We start from the raw sequence: 10,875 nt of genomic DNA, 5'->3' as shown, positions 1-10,875 counted from the left end.
AATGTTGACTAATCTGCTAACGCTGAACTTGGTAAAAATTAAATGGTTGAATAATTTTCAAATGAGATTATTCAAGAATACACATTGAATGCTGAGATTACGATTTTTTCTCGGTAGTTGATCCATAATCTAAAAAAAGTTTTTGTTCCGGAAGAAATTAAAAAAATATATGGTAGAACTAGGACAGTTATTGTATGAGGTCTACCCAATGCTAGATGCAAAGGCGCATAATAGATCGATATGAACATCATGAGTCTGTCCCGTAATAAAACCAGTTGTTGCCGATACCTCCTTCCTCGGTTCCTTCTTCCATAACCCGAGCTCGGAGAAAGAAGAGATAAGAGGGCCCTATGGAGAATGTGCTCAGAAATCCATAATAGAGTCCGACCACAATGACCGAATTTGTTATCTTTATGCATAAGGATAATAGATTACCAAGTAGAAAAGATTTCAAAATCATGACAAACCTCCCCTTTTTCTTTTCTATTGCAATTTCTCGATTATTATATGATGATTTCTTAACTTTCCATATATAGAAAGAGATAGACTATAAATGACATCTCTTATGTTATGTCACTGACACCAAAGGGATATTAAATGAATGGAATTGGAATATAGATGGAATATAATGAAATAGAGACACTTTGAGGTTCCCTATGAAATGAGGCATGGAACGGAGCCATTACGAAGAAGTACCGAGAGTTACGAAGGAAGCTTCGCACTCATATTGTTCATGGGTTGAGAACGGGAGTTGAACTCTATGAGGTTGAATCTCCCATTGTTCCTCAGTAGCTCATGGGTAGAGCGGTTGGCTGTTAACTGATTGTTCGTAGGTTCGAATCCTACTTGGGGAGATTTGATTAATTCCTAATTAAAGAATGAAGAATTGAGTTAAAGGGCTCGCTTTGACCGTTAGGAATAGGTAACCCGTTCCGTTCCTTCTATTCCATTTTATCTCACCCTATCCCATTCTGTTCTATGATATTTGAGAATCACCGTCCTTGGCAAAGATCCGGGATAATACCTTGTAAATAGCCTGGGGGCTATTTACTTACAACTAGCCAATTAATAATTCTCAGATGATGTACTAGCAGTGCATCAAAGATGCAGTCATTGATTCTCCCAATAGGCCACAGTTACCGCTAGAAAACATATTAATGACAATGACGAGGAACGCATTTTAGCTATGCTACTAATACTTGTACTTGCTCTACTATTCCCGCCTAATCCTGGCCGAGGGAAGAATTACGGGGAGTAAAACATAAATATGTTGATTCCCACCCGGTTACTATATGTAATGATCGAAGCATTCACGATAAATAAAAAGAAAAAGTAAAGCCCCGACAAAAAGACCCATAGTTCAATAGCTTTAGCGTCGCTTATCCCGATCATGATTTTCCTACCCCCTGAGGTAAAGGAATGGTCCTTCCCTTTTTGGCCGGGTTGTGGGTGAGGAGGGATTCGAACCCCTCGACACCGTGGTTCATAGTCACGTGTTCTAATCCTCCGAGCTACAGTGCCCCACCCCGCCTCCACCGGATTCTGTTTCTCGTGAGTACCCTCAAAAAGGAACATTTTGTCTCCTCAACTATTTCGGGTTAAGAAGATGTGAAAGTGTGTTTCTCTCTATAAGACTATAAGAACAAAGTATGCGTCCAAGGTGTGAAGTGGGAGAGAAGAGATGTCATAATTGGGGTTTTTGAATAAGACGACCTTTTGCATTTTTTTCTTTTTTTATCTTTTTTTCCTATTTTTATTTTTGATTTTAAAGGGTGTTAAGCTTTTTTTATCATTCTCAAGCGCCGAGCTATTTTTTTCCGCAGGACCTCCCCACAAGATCGCCACCGTAGTAGAGTTTAACCACCAAGTTCGGGATGGATTGGTGTGGTTCCTCTACGCCTAGGATACCGTAATATCGAATCATGAACGAAGAAAGGATGAGAGAAAAGCATATTGGCTAGTGATTGTGAGGCCCCAATTCTTGACTAGAAGGGACACCAAAGGCCTCTCGCCCTTCCATCCCTTTGAATAGATAGAGAAGGAGGGCCTGGGCTTTTTTTGGTTTTTTTCATGTTGTCAAACAGTTGAACAATGAAAAATAGATGGCGAGTGCCTCGATCGAATTGATCAGGTCGTGTAGGAACAAGGTTCAAATCTCTCGGTCTCGTTAGGGATGCCTCAGCTGCATACATCACTGCACTTCCACTTGACACCTATCATAATGATAAACGGCTCGTCTCACCGTGACCTTATCTTGGATTCCTCCCAATCCTTCTGTCGCTCCATCCCCGCAGGGGCAGAGAACCCGTTGTTGTCTCGACTATGCTACCGGAGGCTCTGGGGAAGTCGGAATAGGAGAGCACTCATATTGGGGTGGGCTTACTACTTAGATGCTTTCAGCAGTTATCCGCTCCGCATTTGGCTACCTAGCATTTACCGTGGGCACAATAACTGGTACTAGAGAGGTGCGCCCCTCCCGGTCCTCTCGTACTAGGGAAAGGTCATCTCAATGCTCTAACGCCCGCACCGGATATGGACCGAACTGTCTCACGACATTTTGAACCCAGCTCACGTACCGCTTTAATGGGCGAACAACCCAATCCATGGAACATACTACGCCCCGTGTGGCGAAAGAGCCGACATCGAGGTGCCAAACCTTCCCGTCGATGTGAACTCTTGGGGGAGATCACCTGTTATCCCTAGAGTAACTTTTTATCCGTTGAGCGATGGCCCTTCCACTCGGCACCGCTCGGATCACTAAGGCCGACTTTTATCCCCTGCCGACGGGTGGGTCTTGCAGTCAAACTCCCTTCTGCCTTTTTGCACTTGAGGGCCAATCTCCGTCCGGGCCGAGGGAAACCTTTGCACGCCTCCGTTACCCTTTGGGAGGCCTACGCCCCATAGAAACTGCTCTACCTGAGATCGCCCTCGGGCCCGTAGGTCCTGACACAAGGTTATAATTCTAGCTCTTCCAGAGTGGTATCTCATTGATGGGTCGGGCCCCCCTGGAAGGAGGCCTTCTTCGCCCTCCACCTAAGCTGCGCAGGAAAGGCCCAAAGCCAATCCCAGGCAACAGTAAAGCTTCATAGGGTCTTTTGTCCAGTGTGCGTAGTCCGCATCTTCACAGACATGTCTATTTCACCGAGCCTCTCTCCAAGATAGTGCCCGGATCGCTACGCCTTCCGTGCGGTCGGAACTTACTCCGACATTGAGACCTCGCCAAACTCGGTCTACCCTCATGGTACTATACAAGACTCATCGAAAGACACTGCTCGGATAGATATTGCTCGGTACTCCACGCTTGGAAAGACACCGGGGAGTGAAGGAGGGTGATTCGATGTAATCGTCAAGAAATTCGGCTCTATTTGGTATAGGCCTCCAATCCTATCACCCGTCCTCTCCGAACTGGTAACTATTTCGGGGCTTTATTAGTTGGTATTTCCGGGTGCACTCAGTTGATGTTACCGTTAGGGCGTAGCACACCCACGGACTCAACTGGGTACCTTGGTTCCGCTCAAGGTGTGTTTCACCTTTCAGGCCGCAGGGGACTAGAAGCCGTGATCAAACTTCTTGTGAGTATTCATGTGTCGAGGTTGCTAAAGCATCTGACATATAAGAACTCGCCTACCTAGGATCATATGATCAGAATGAGGGAAGCTCAGCCGGTGTCCTGGCCTGTCAACCCGAAAGAGGAAGCAGAGGCAAGTCCCCTAGTCAATCTAGTTAAAGGGAAGTCGAGGCAAGTCAAGTTCTAACTCGGAAGCGCTGGGTAAGCCGGATGATTCACTGCTACCCCCAGACCTTGCAGAATGTGGAGATAAGTATCCTGCATCCGCACTTCTAAAGTCTCCTCAGCTCTTCAAGCGTATCCCCTCCTACAGATAAATGTCATATGGGACATTGATAGACTGCATTGCTAGGCCTTATGTGATGAGTTCGCCTCTATGTTTCGTAAAAAAGGGCCTTGACAAATTAAAAGCGCTAAGCATGAAAGATAGACTTTGGCACGAACTTGAAGAACTGTCGGTTGTCCAAGAGGACATACTACAACTTATGGTTTAGGGCATTACAATTACCGCAGACAAAGAGATGTCGAGGCGACGTCTTCCTAGTAATTTCATTCTATCATTGCATTTTTTCCTCCCTGATCCAAAAATCTAACCTCAGCAGCTGTTAGTCCCTTTTTTCCGGGTAATATTGTATTTTATTCGCCTTTGATTTCCAAGAAAAGAAAGAAAGCAGCAAGCCAGCTAGCCCCCCGACAACTAGAGCGTAAACAGACGCAGCAATAAAAACTAGACTAGATAGGCTAGCTCAAAACATCGAGGTGATAGCTTGAGGCTTAGCCCGCCTAATCTGACTGAGTTGTATGTAGGATAAGCGGGAAGGCTCAATAGAACAGGATCCTCACGTCCACAATGGAGCTTCGCCTTGACTACAAAGTTTAGGTTGCTTCACTCACGCGGCTTTGCGTTATGGATGCAGAATAGTTAGATGGAGTCTCGCTCAATCAATTAGTCTAGCCTCTCTTCCGAGTCAGATTTTTTTCGGAATTCTTTCTTGTCAAGTTAAAATGGAGATTCAAAAATGGTTGGAACTCTTTTATTTGAACACGACATTTTTTTGGGAGTCGGCATCCATTATGTGAAAGTTGGGTCACATCGTGGATGTACATAATTTGAGATTGATCTCCTACTCCTTCACCTCGAAAACCTTCTCTCCAGCTCAAGATCACTTTATTCTTTTTCCTAAAATAAGTAGATCCTTTCACTTTCATGACAACTGACTTCAAACCCATCTTTCTGGCGGATCGCCCGACATGTTCTGCAGTTGCTTCAGCAGCATACCGAGAAAGACGAGACCGCCATTTCCTTTCCTCCAAACAACCTGCGGAGGCCCCAGTCTTCTTATTCCCCCTAGCATCTGTCATGGTCACAAAGGTCTTATTTTTTATCAGTAAGACATGGACCAAATCTGTGTTCTTTTTCCGTGAACATTGCTCATCTTCCTCCGAGATGCTCTATACGAAGTTCATGGATTTGAAATTGCCCGCACCCGCAAGCCCAAGCCTCTCAATCTTGGCCCTTGCTAGGACAATAAGACAATAGGTCTCATGGGCCAAGCCAGCTATCATGCAGTGAGTGTGAATCAATCCAGAAAGAGAGAAGGTCTAGTGCTCTCAGCAAAGTACTATATTTCTTCACTTCAAAATGGGCTTTCAAAGTTCTTGCCTTCTTTTGTTCTACTCTAGTTCTGCTGAGTGGATCGGGTAGAAGGTCTAATGGATGAATCCTACAAGAAGAGGGAAGAGTTATCATGCTGTAGTGGATAAACTCAGTTTGTAGGGACTGAAGTGCTAGAGGCTCGAATGTGGCTCAGTTCTTCTACAAGAAGAGGAAAGCTCTTCAAGTTGCTAGTTCTTCTACTCTTGAGACAAGTGCTCTTTGGTTCCGATAGTTAGTTTACGCTTTCTTTCCTTAGTTCGAAGAATTCCAAGGCTTTTCTTGACTCGTATTCATTCTCTACAGAGTACTCTTTTTGAGCTTTGAATCTCTTGATTGAACTTTCGAATGAAAAACAAAGAAAAGCAAGGAGAAGAAGAACAAGGACAGCCTTTCCAGAGAAGTAGTTGCAGTAAAGGTCGCCAGACCCGAAGAAAGAAAGCTTAAGTCGAGTAAGTACCCTTGGTGGGGATGTACTTTACTGGCGATACCAAGCTTTGGTGGATAACTCGGCAGGCCAATTATGCTCGGGCTGGTTGAACTACCTTCGGCTCGTGGGATGAGTTTCTGAATGTGTTGTGGGATTGCCCGAAGAGGGAAAAGCTAGCTGCATTGGTCAACGAGGGCTTAGAGTGACTCGGAGCCGGATCAATCCTCTACAATTGTTGGGGACTCGATGGGCAGTGAAAGGTATCCCTTCTCATTCTCTTCTTTATGTGCCACTGACCTTGAATGGCAGGGAAGCCCAGGCAATGGTGGATACTGGAGACACTCATAATTTCATTCGAGAGGCAACTATTGCACAATTTGGGTTGAGTGTTGGCGCCCACACCAGCCGTGTCAAGGCAATCAACTCCCAGGCCCAGGCGGTAGCAGGCAGAGTGCCTTGAGAATGAAGTCATTGTTATCTCAGCATAATTATTGGCCTGATATGGGTGAGGACATTGAAGCTTATGTGAAATTGTGCCAGCAAGACAAGTCTGAGAGAAGACGCAAAGCTGGTCTTCTTCAGCCTTTGCCTGTCCCGGCAGGCAGACCGAGAAGATCAATGGTTTGCTGTAAGAGTATCTCCGTCACTATGTGTCTGCTTCGCAGAGGAACTGGTTAAGTTAACTTGATGTAGCCCAGTTCTTGTATGGTTAGCCCCAGTTGTCATCATCGCGTAAGGGGGTCGTGGAAGGGTTCGAATCTCACCGCCAAGAGAGGAAGAAAGAAGAGGTGCTTTCAAAAGCTTCTCGCAGGATGAAATGAAGAAGTATGTTGACCAAGGGCCTCCTCCTAAGAAATTGGATCAATTTTCTGGACTCCATGAATTGTACTAAAGCGGCTCCGAATGGATAGAGCTTGGCTAATTTTGTTTTTTTTTCGCTGATTCTCCCCATCTTCCATGGCTTTCAGAGATGAAAAATCTAGTTTACACCTTCTGCATTTAAATAATTTAGCTTGTAAGCGAACGATTTTCTCGAAGTGTTCAACCAAAGTAGCAACACGAACCATAACCTGGGAATCATTGGGGTTAAAAACAATTGCTAGAACATGAACTATTAGTGCCTCAAGCGTATATTGACCAAACTCAGAAAGCAATTCCATATCATCAGCTTCAAGCCCCCATTTCCTAAGATAGTCCCTAGCACATTCTAGTTCCTTCCCAATTAAAAGTTTGATAATGTTTTTAGTACTACTATAGATCGATTCCTCATCAAAGTTCATAGTTAGATCCTCAATAGTAATTTGGAGATCACGTAATTCGTCTTCAGTTAATTTTCCTTTTTTGCTTTCTAAAAGGGAAAACACTTCTTCTTTGTACAAGGTAGAATTAGATGCTTTATTGTTTGTTCCGCTTTTGTGGTTCTTTTTTTGCTCAAATAATATTGGTAAAACTCCTCCCAAAAACTTTATTAATTTGTTTTTTTATCTTCATCTTTTAATGGCAAATCACTCAATGAGTTGGTGACCCAAGTATTGTTGGATACCGTAGAAAAAGAACCTTATATTTAAGTATTTGTTCATTTGTGATTTATTAAAAAGAGTTATTGGGATTTTCTTCCTGCGCTAACTTATTTGACCGTAGCGTATCTATAGTTATTATCCTACGTAGGGTCTCTTCTTAGATTAGCGCAGTCGTCCCTACCCCTGGACATCAGATTAGAATTTCACACCTATACAATTGCTATGAGAGGCCCTCGGCACCACGCAGTCTGAGGACATACAACAAGAGAATGGCATTGGATAGAGATGTCTGTCCTTCTAGGATTTTCCTAATGGTGCCACTACTAGGTGAAAATTCTAAGAGCTGATCTACCCTCTAGTAAAAACTAGAGACAGACTCAAGTATAAGTGATCACACTTTTTACTCTAAAGGGGCTCTTTTAGAGGAGGGACTTTCCTTTTTTTAGGTATAAATGATCACACTTTTTACTCTAAAGGGGTACTTTTTTTCCTTCCCGCATTTAGAAGCCGATTGGATCTGATCCAGTATCCACTTGAAGGAAGCATGGGGTGACTGCTGCTCCACCTTCCCAAGTAGTAGAGTTGCAAGAGGCTAGAGAGCTATGAGATCATTTTTCTTCTGATAGATGATTCAAAAGAGTACGGGAGAGTGGAGCATGCTTGCCTTGCAACTACTGCACCAGAAGAAATAGACATGGGACAAGAAGAAGCCCTCTTTGAAAGCCGCGAATCCCTTCCTTTTGAAATTGAAGATGGATCCCCCTCTTCCGTTATGCCGAATTGAGATCACGTCTTGTGGACCTGACCATCAAGCAATCTTGTCTTTCCCGCAGCTCAGCTGGTGACCCTCGAGGAGATAGGACAACAAGAGAGAAGGACATTGGGCGATCCACAACCCTACTTGAGATTGGCTGACATTAACATATGGGGCATGTTATACTGTTAAATAACAAACCTTCTGATAAGTGCTTGTGCGATATGAATGCGAAGCGTTTATTCCTTATGTTGAGCATTACTTTTCTCAGGTTTTACATTAATATGTGTGTTTTTATGTTACTTTTACGCAAGTAGGGCTGTGAGGCCAAGTATGAAGGAAATAGGCCAATGTGGATCATAATGCACCTATTTTGGAGGAGATCTTGCTAAGGTTCAAACGAAAAGACATAGGACAGGTGTGAGATGGTAGAGTGTGTGCCAACCTCCTCGCATTCGAGTGAGTACATCCATTTGGAGGGGCACAAAGGCAGTCACCAACATGTATATCATTGAAGAAGCAAGTGATTCAAGATGTGAACGTGTGCCCGTTTGTGTTACCCCGATGAAAGTATGGAATTGGGAAGTTATTCAGGTCAAAGACTGTAGCAGAGCACTACAGCAACATTGTAGCAATCACTGTAGCAAAGATCTGCTCACGACCGGCCGAGAAATCAGAGAAATAGAGAATCCACACGGGCGTGTGGAAATTATCCACGCCCGTGTGGAAATTCCGCACGGGCCCGTGTATCGTCCACGCCCGTGGAGTTACCCGATTCCATCCCTATTTAAAGCCGATTCAGCCCTGATTTTTGTATTCTTTTCTCCATCTTTTCCCCAACTTGCGAGAGGGCTTCGGCTAGGGTTTCGAGGGGTATTGGCCAAGGTTTTGAGAGGTTCTATGGCTCCAACATCATGATTCCATTAGGAAAAAAAGGTTGGTAGGGGAGCTTCGATCGAGGCGTATCCTATCATCGGACGAAGGAATCCTTGGACTGACTAGTAGAGGACTTTCCACAAGACCATCGACTACCCGACCATCGAGGGGGTTTCTTTATGGATTCATTACTTTTACATTCGATTTCTTTGATTGTACTTAGCTCCGTGGAGAGCTAAACCCCTAGTGGGTACTTGGGAGATTGTGAACCCTAGGATTTATTCGTTTCATTGAACTTTTTTATTATGCTTCCAATAAATTGATGTTTATTGTGAGTTCCAACCTTGAATGCTTGATTGTATGAACATTTCCCCTAGAGTAACACTAGGGTTGAGAGTTCTTGTTGGTAACCTTGTGAGTGAGTAACACACCACGAGCGTTACACAAAGCTAGGTTGGAGAGGGTTTAGAGGGTGAGTCGAGAGTGCAGGGCGTCCCCTTTCCCTCCGACGTGATAGATTATACCTCCGTTCCTCGAGTTCTTTGCAACCATAATAGAGTGAATGGTCTAAGGGATGAACCTCCAGCTGGGGGCCTAGTTGCTGCGTGCAATGGAGTGAAGCGTTGAGGTGATCTTAGTATCTAGGGCTTAATTGTGGCTAGGGACCTTCCGCTCGGACCAAAGGGGTTAGGTCTAAATCTAGGAAGAGATTAATCACTTGGAATCCCTAGAGCTCATTGCAACTCTATGCGAAAAGCGAGGTGTTGAGATTGTTCGATTTCGCTCCCGGGACATGTATAGAGTTAGGCATAGTTGCCCTTAGATTTGGGACTATGTATGTAAGGATTTCCACGACTCACCATTGCATCGATTAGGAAGCATAATAGAGAGTTCTTGTACTTGAAGCGATTATCCTAGGTGAAGCATCATCCGAGTACCCCATCTTTATCGATTGCCTTGCCTCCTCCTTACTTTTGCTCTCTTACTTGTTGCTTTTAATTTCTGAGAATTGAATCATTACCACACTTATCATTGTTGATACTCCACATAGCTAAGAATCGAATTAAGTGTCTTTACTCCCTACTCCCTGTGGATTCGACCCCGCTCATCCGAGATTATTACTTCGATAAATCCGTGCACTTGCGGGATATAAGTAAGGGGACTCTTATCTATATCTAGATAGAAAGAGTTAATTTAATACGTGTGCTTGGGAGTCCTTGAAAATTGAATAAACCAAGATCTTACCATGACTCGCAATTTTAGAGAGACGTGAAAGTACAAGCCTATGGGGTCGCTTCACGCAATCGGATAACCAAAGACCGAAAACCGTCTTTTACATTGGATGGTTTGGTGTTTTGATGATCCCTACCTTATTTTTATTGACCGCGACTTCAGTATTTATTATAGCCTTCATCACTCGCTCCTCCAAGTAGATATTGATGGTATTCGTGAACCTCTTTCTGGGTCTCTACTTTATGGAAACAATATTATCTCTGGTGCCATTATTCCTACTCTGCAGCTATAGGTTTGCATTTTTTTACCCGATATATATGGGAAGCAACATAGTGGTTATACTATACAATGGTGGTCCTTATGAGCTAATTGTTACACACTTCTTACTTGGTGTAGCTTGTTATATAGGTCCTGAGTGGGAACTTAGTTTTCGTCTAGGTATGTGTTCTTGGATTGTTGTTCCATATTTAGCTCCTATTGTAGTTGCTACTGCTCTTTTCTTGATCTACCCTATTGGTCAAGGAAGTTTCTCTGATGGTATGCCTTTTGTTTGGAATTTTTGGCACTTTTCACTTTATGATTGTATTCCAGGCGGAACACAATATCCTTATGCATCCATTTCACATGTTCGGCGTAGCTGGTGTATTCGGCAGCTCCCTATTCAGTGCTATGCATGGTTCTTTGGTAACCTCTAGGGAAACCCCTGAAACTTGTAGCATCGTAGCTGCTCATGGTTATTTTGGCCGATTGATCTTCCACCTAGTTTCCACAATTCTCGTTCCTTACATTTCTTCTTGGCTGCTTGTCCTGTAATAGGTATTTGGTTTACCGCTTTGGGTA

General features: G+C 43.8%; 2 pseudogenes; one reads left to right on the top strand and one right to left on the bottom strand.

The window, feature by feature from the left end:
* Positions 1–6: 6 nt before the first annotated feature.
* Positions 7–460, bottom strand: LOC120278729 (annotated as a pseudogene).
* A 1,414-nt stretch (positions 461–1,874) lies between these two features.
* On the top strand, positions 1,875–6,330 carry LOC120278537 (annotated as a pseudogene).
* Positions 6,331–10,875: the final 4,545 nt, after the last annotated feature.

The sequence above is a fragment of the Dioscorea cayenensis genome, chromosome 16 (assembly GCF_009730915.1).
Source record: "Dioscorea cayenensis subsp. rotundata cultivar TDr96_F1 chromosome 16, TDr96_F1_v2_PseudoChromosome.rev07_lg8_w22 25.fasta, whole genome shotgun sequence".
Classification (NCBI taxonomy): domain Eukaryota; kingdom Viridiplantae; phylum Streptophyta; class Magnoliopsida; order Dioscoreales; family Dioscoreaceae; genus Dioscorea; species Dioscorea cayenensis.
This window is presented reverse-complemented; position numbering and strand designations above follow the sequence as displayed.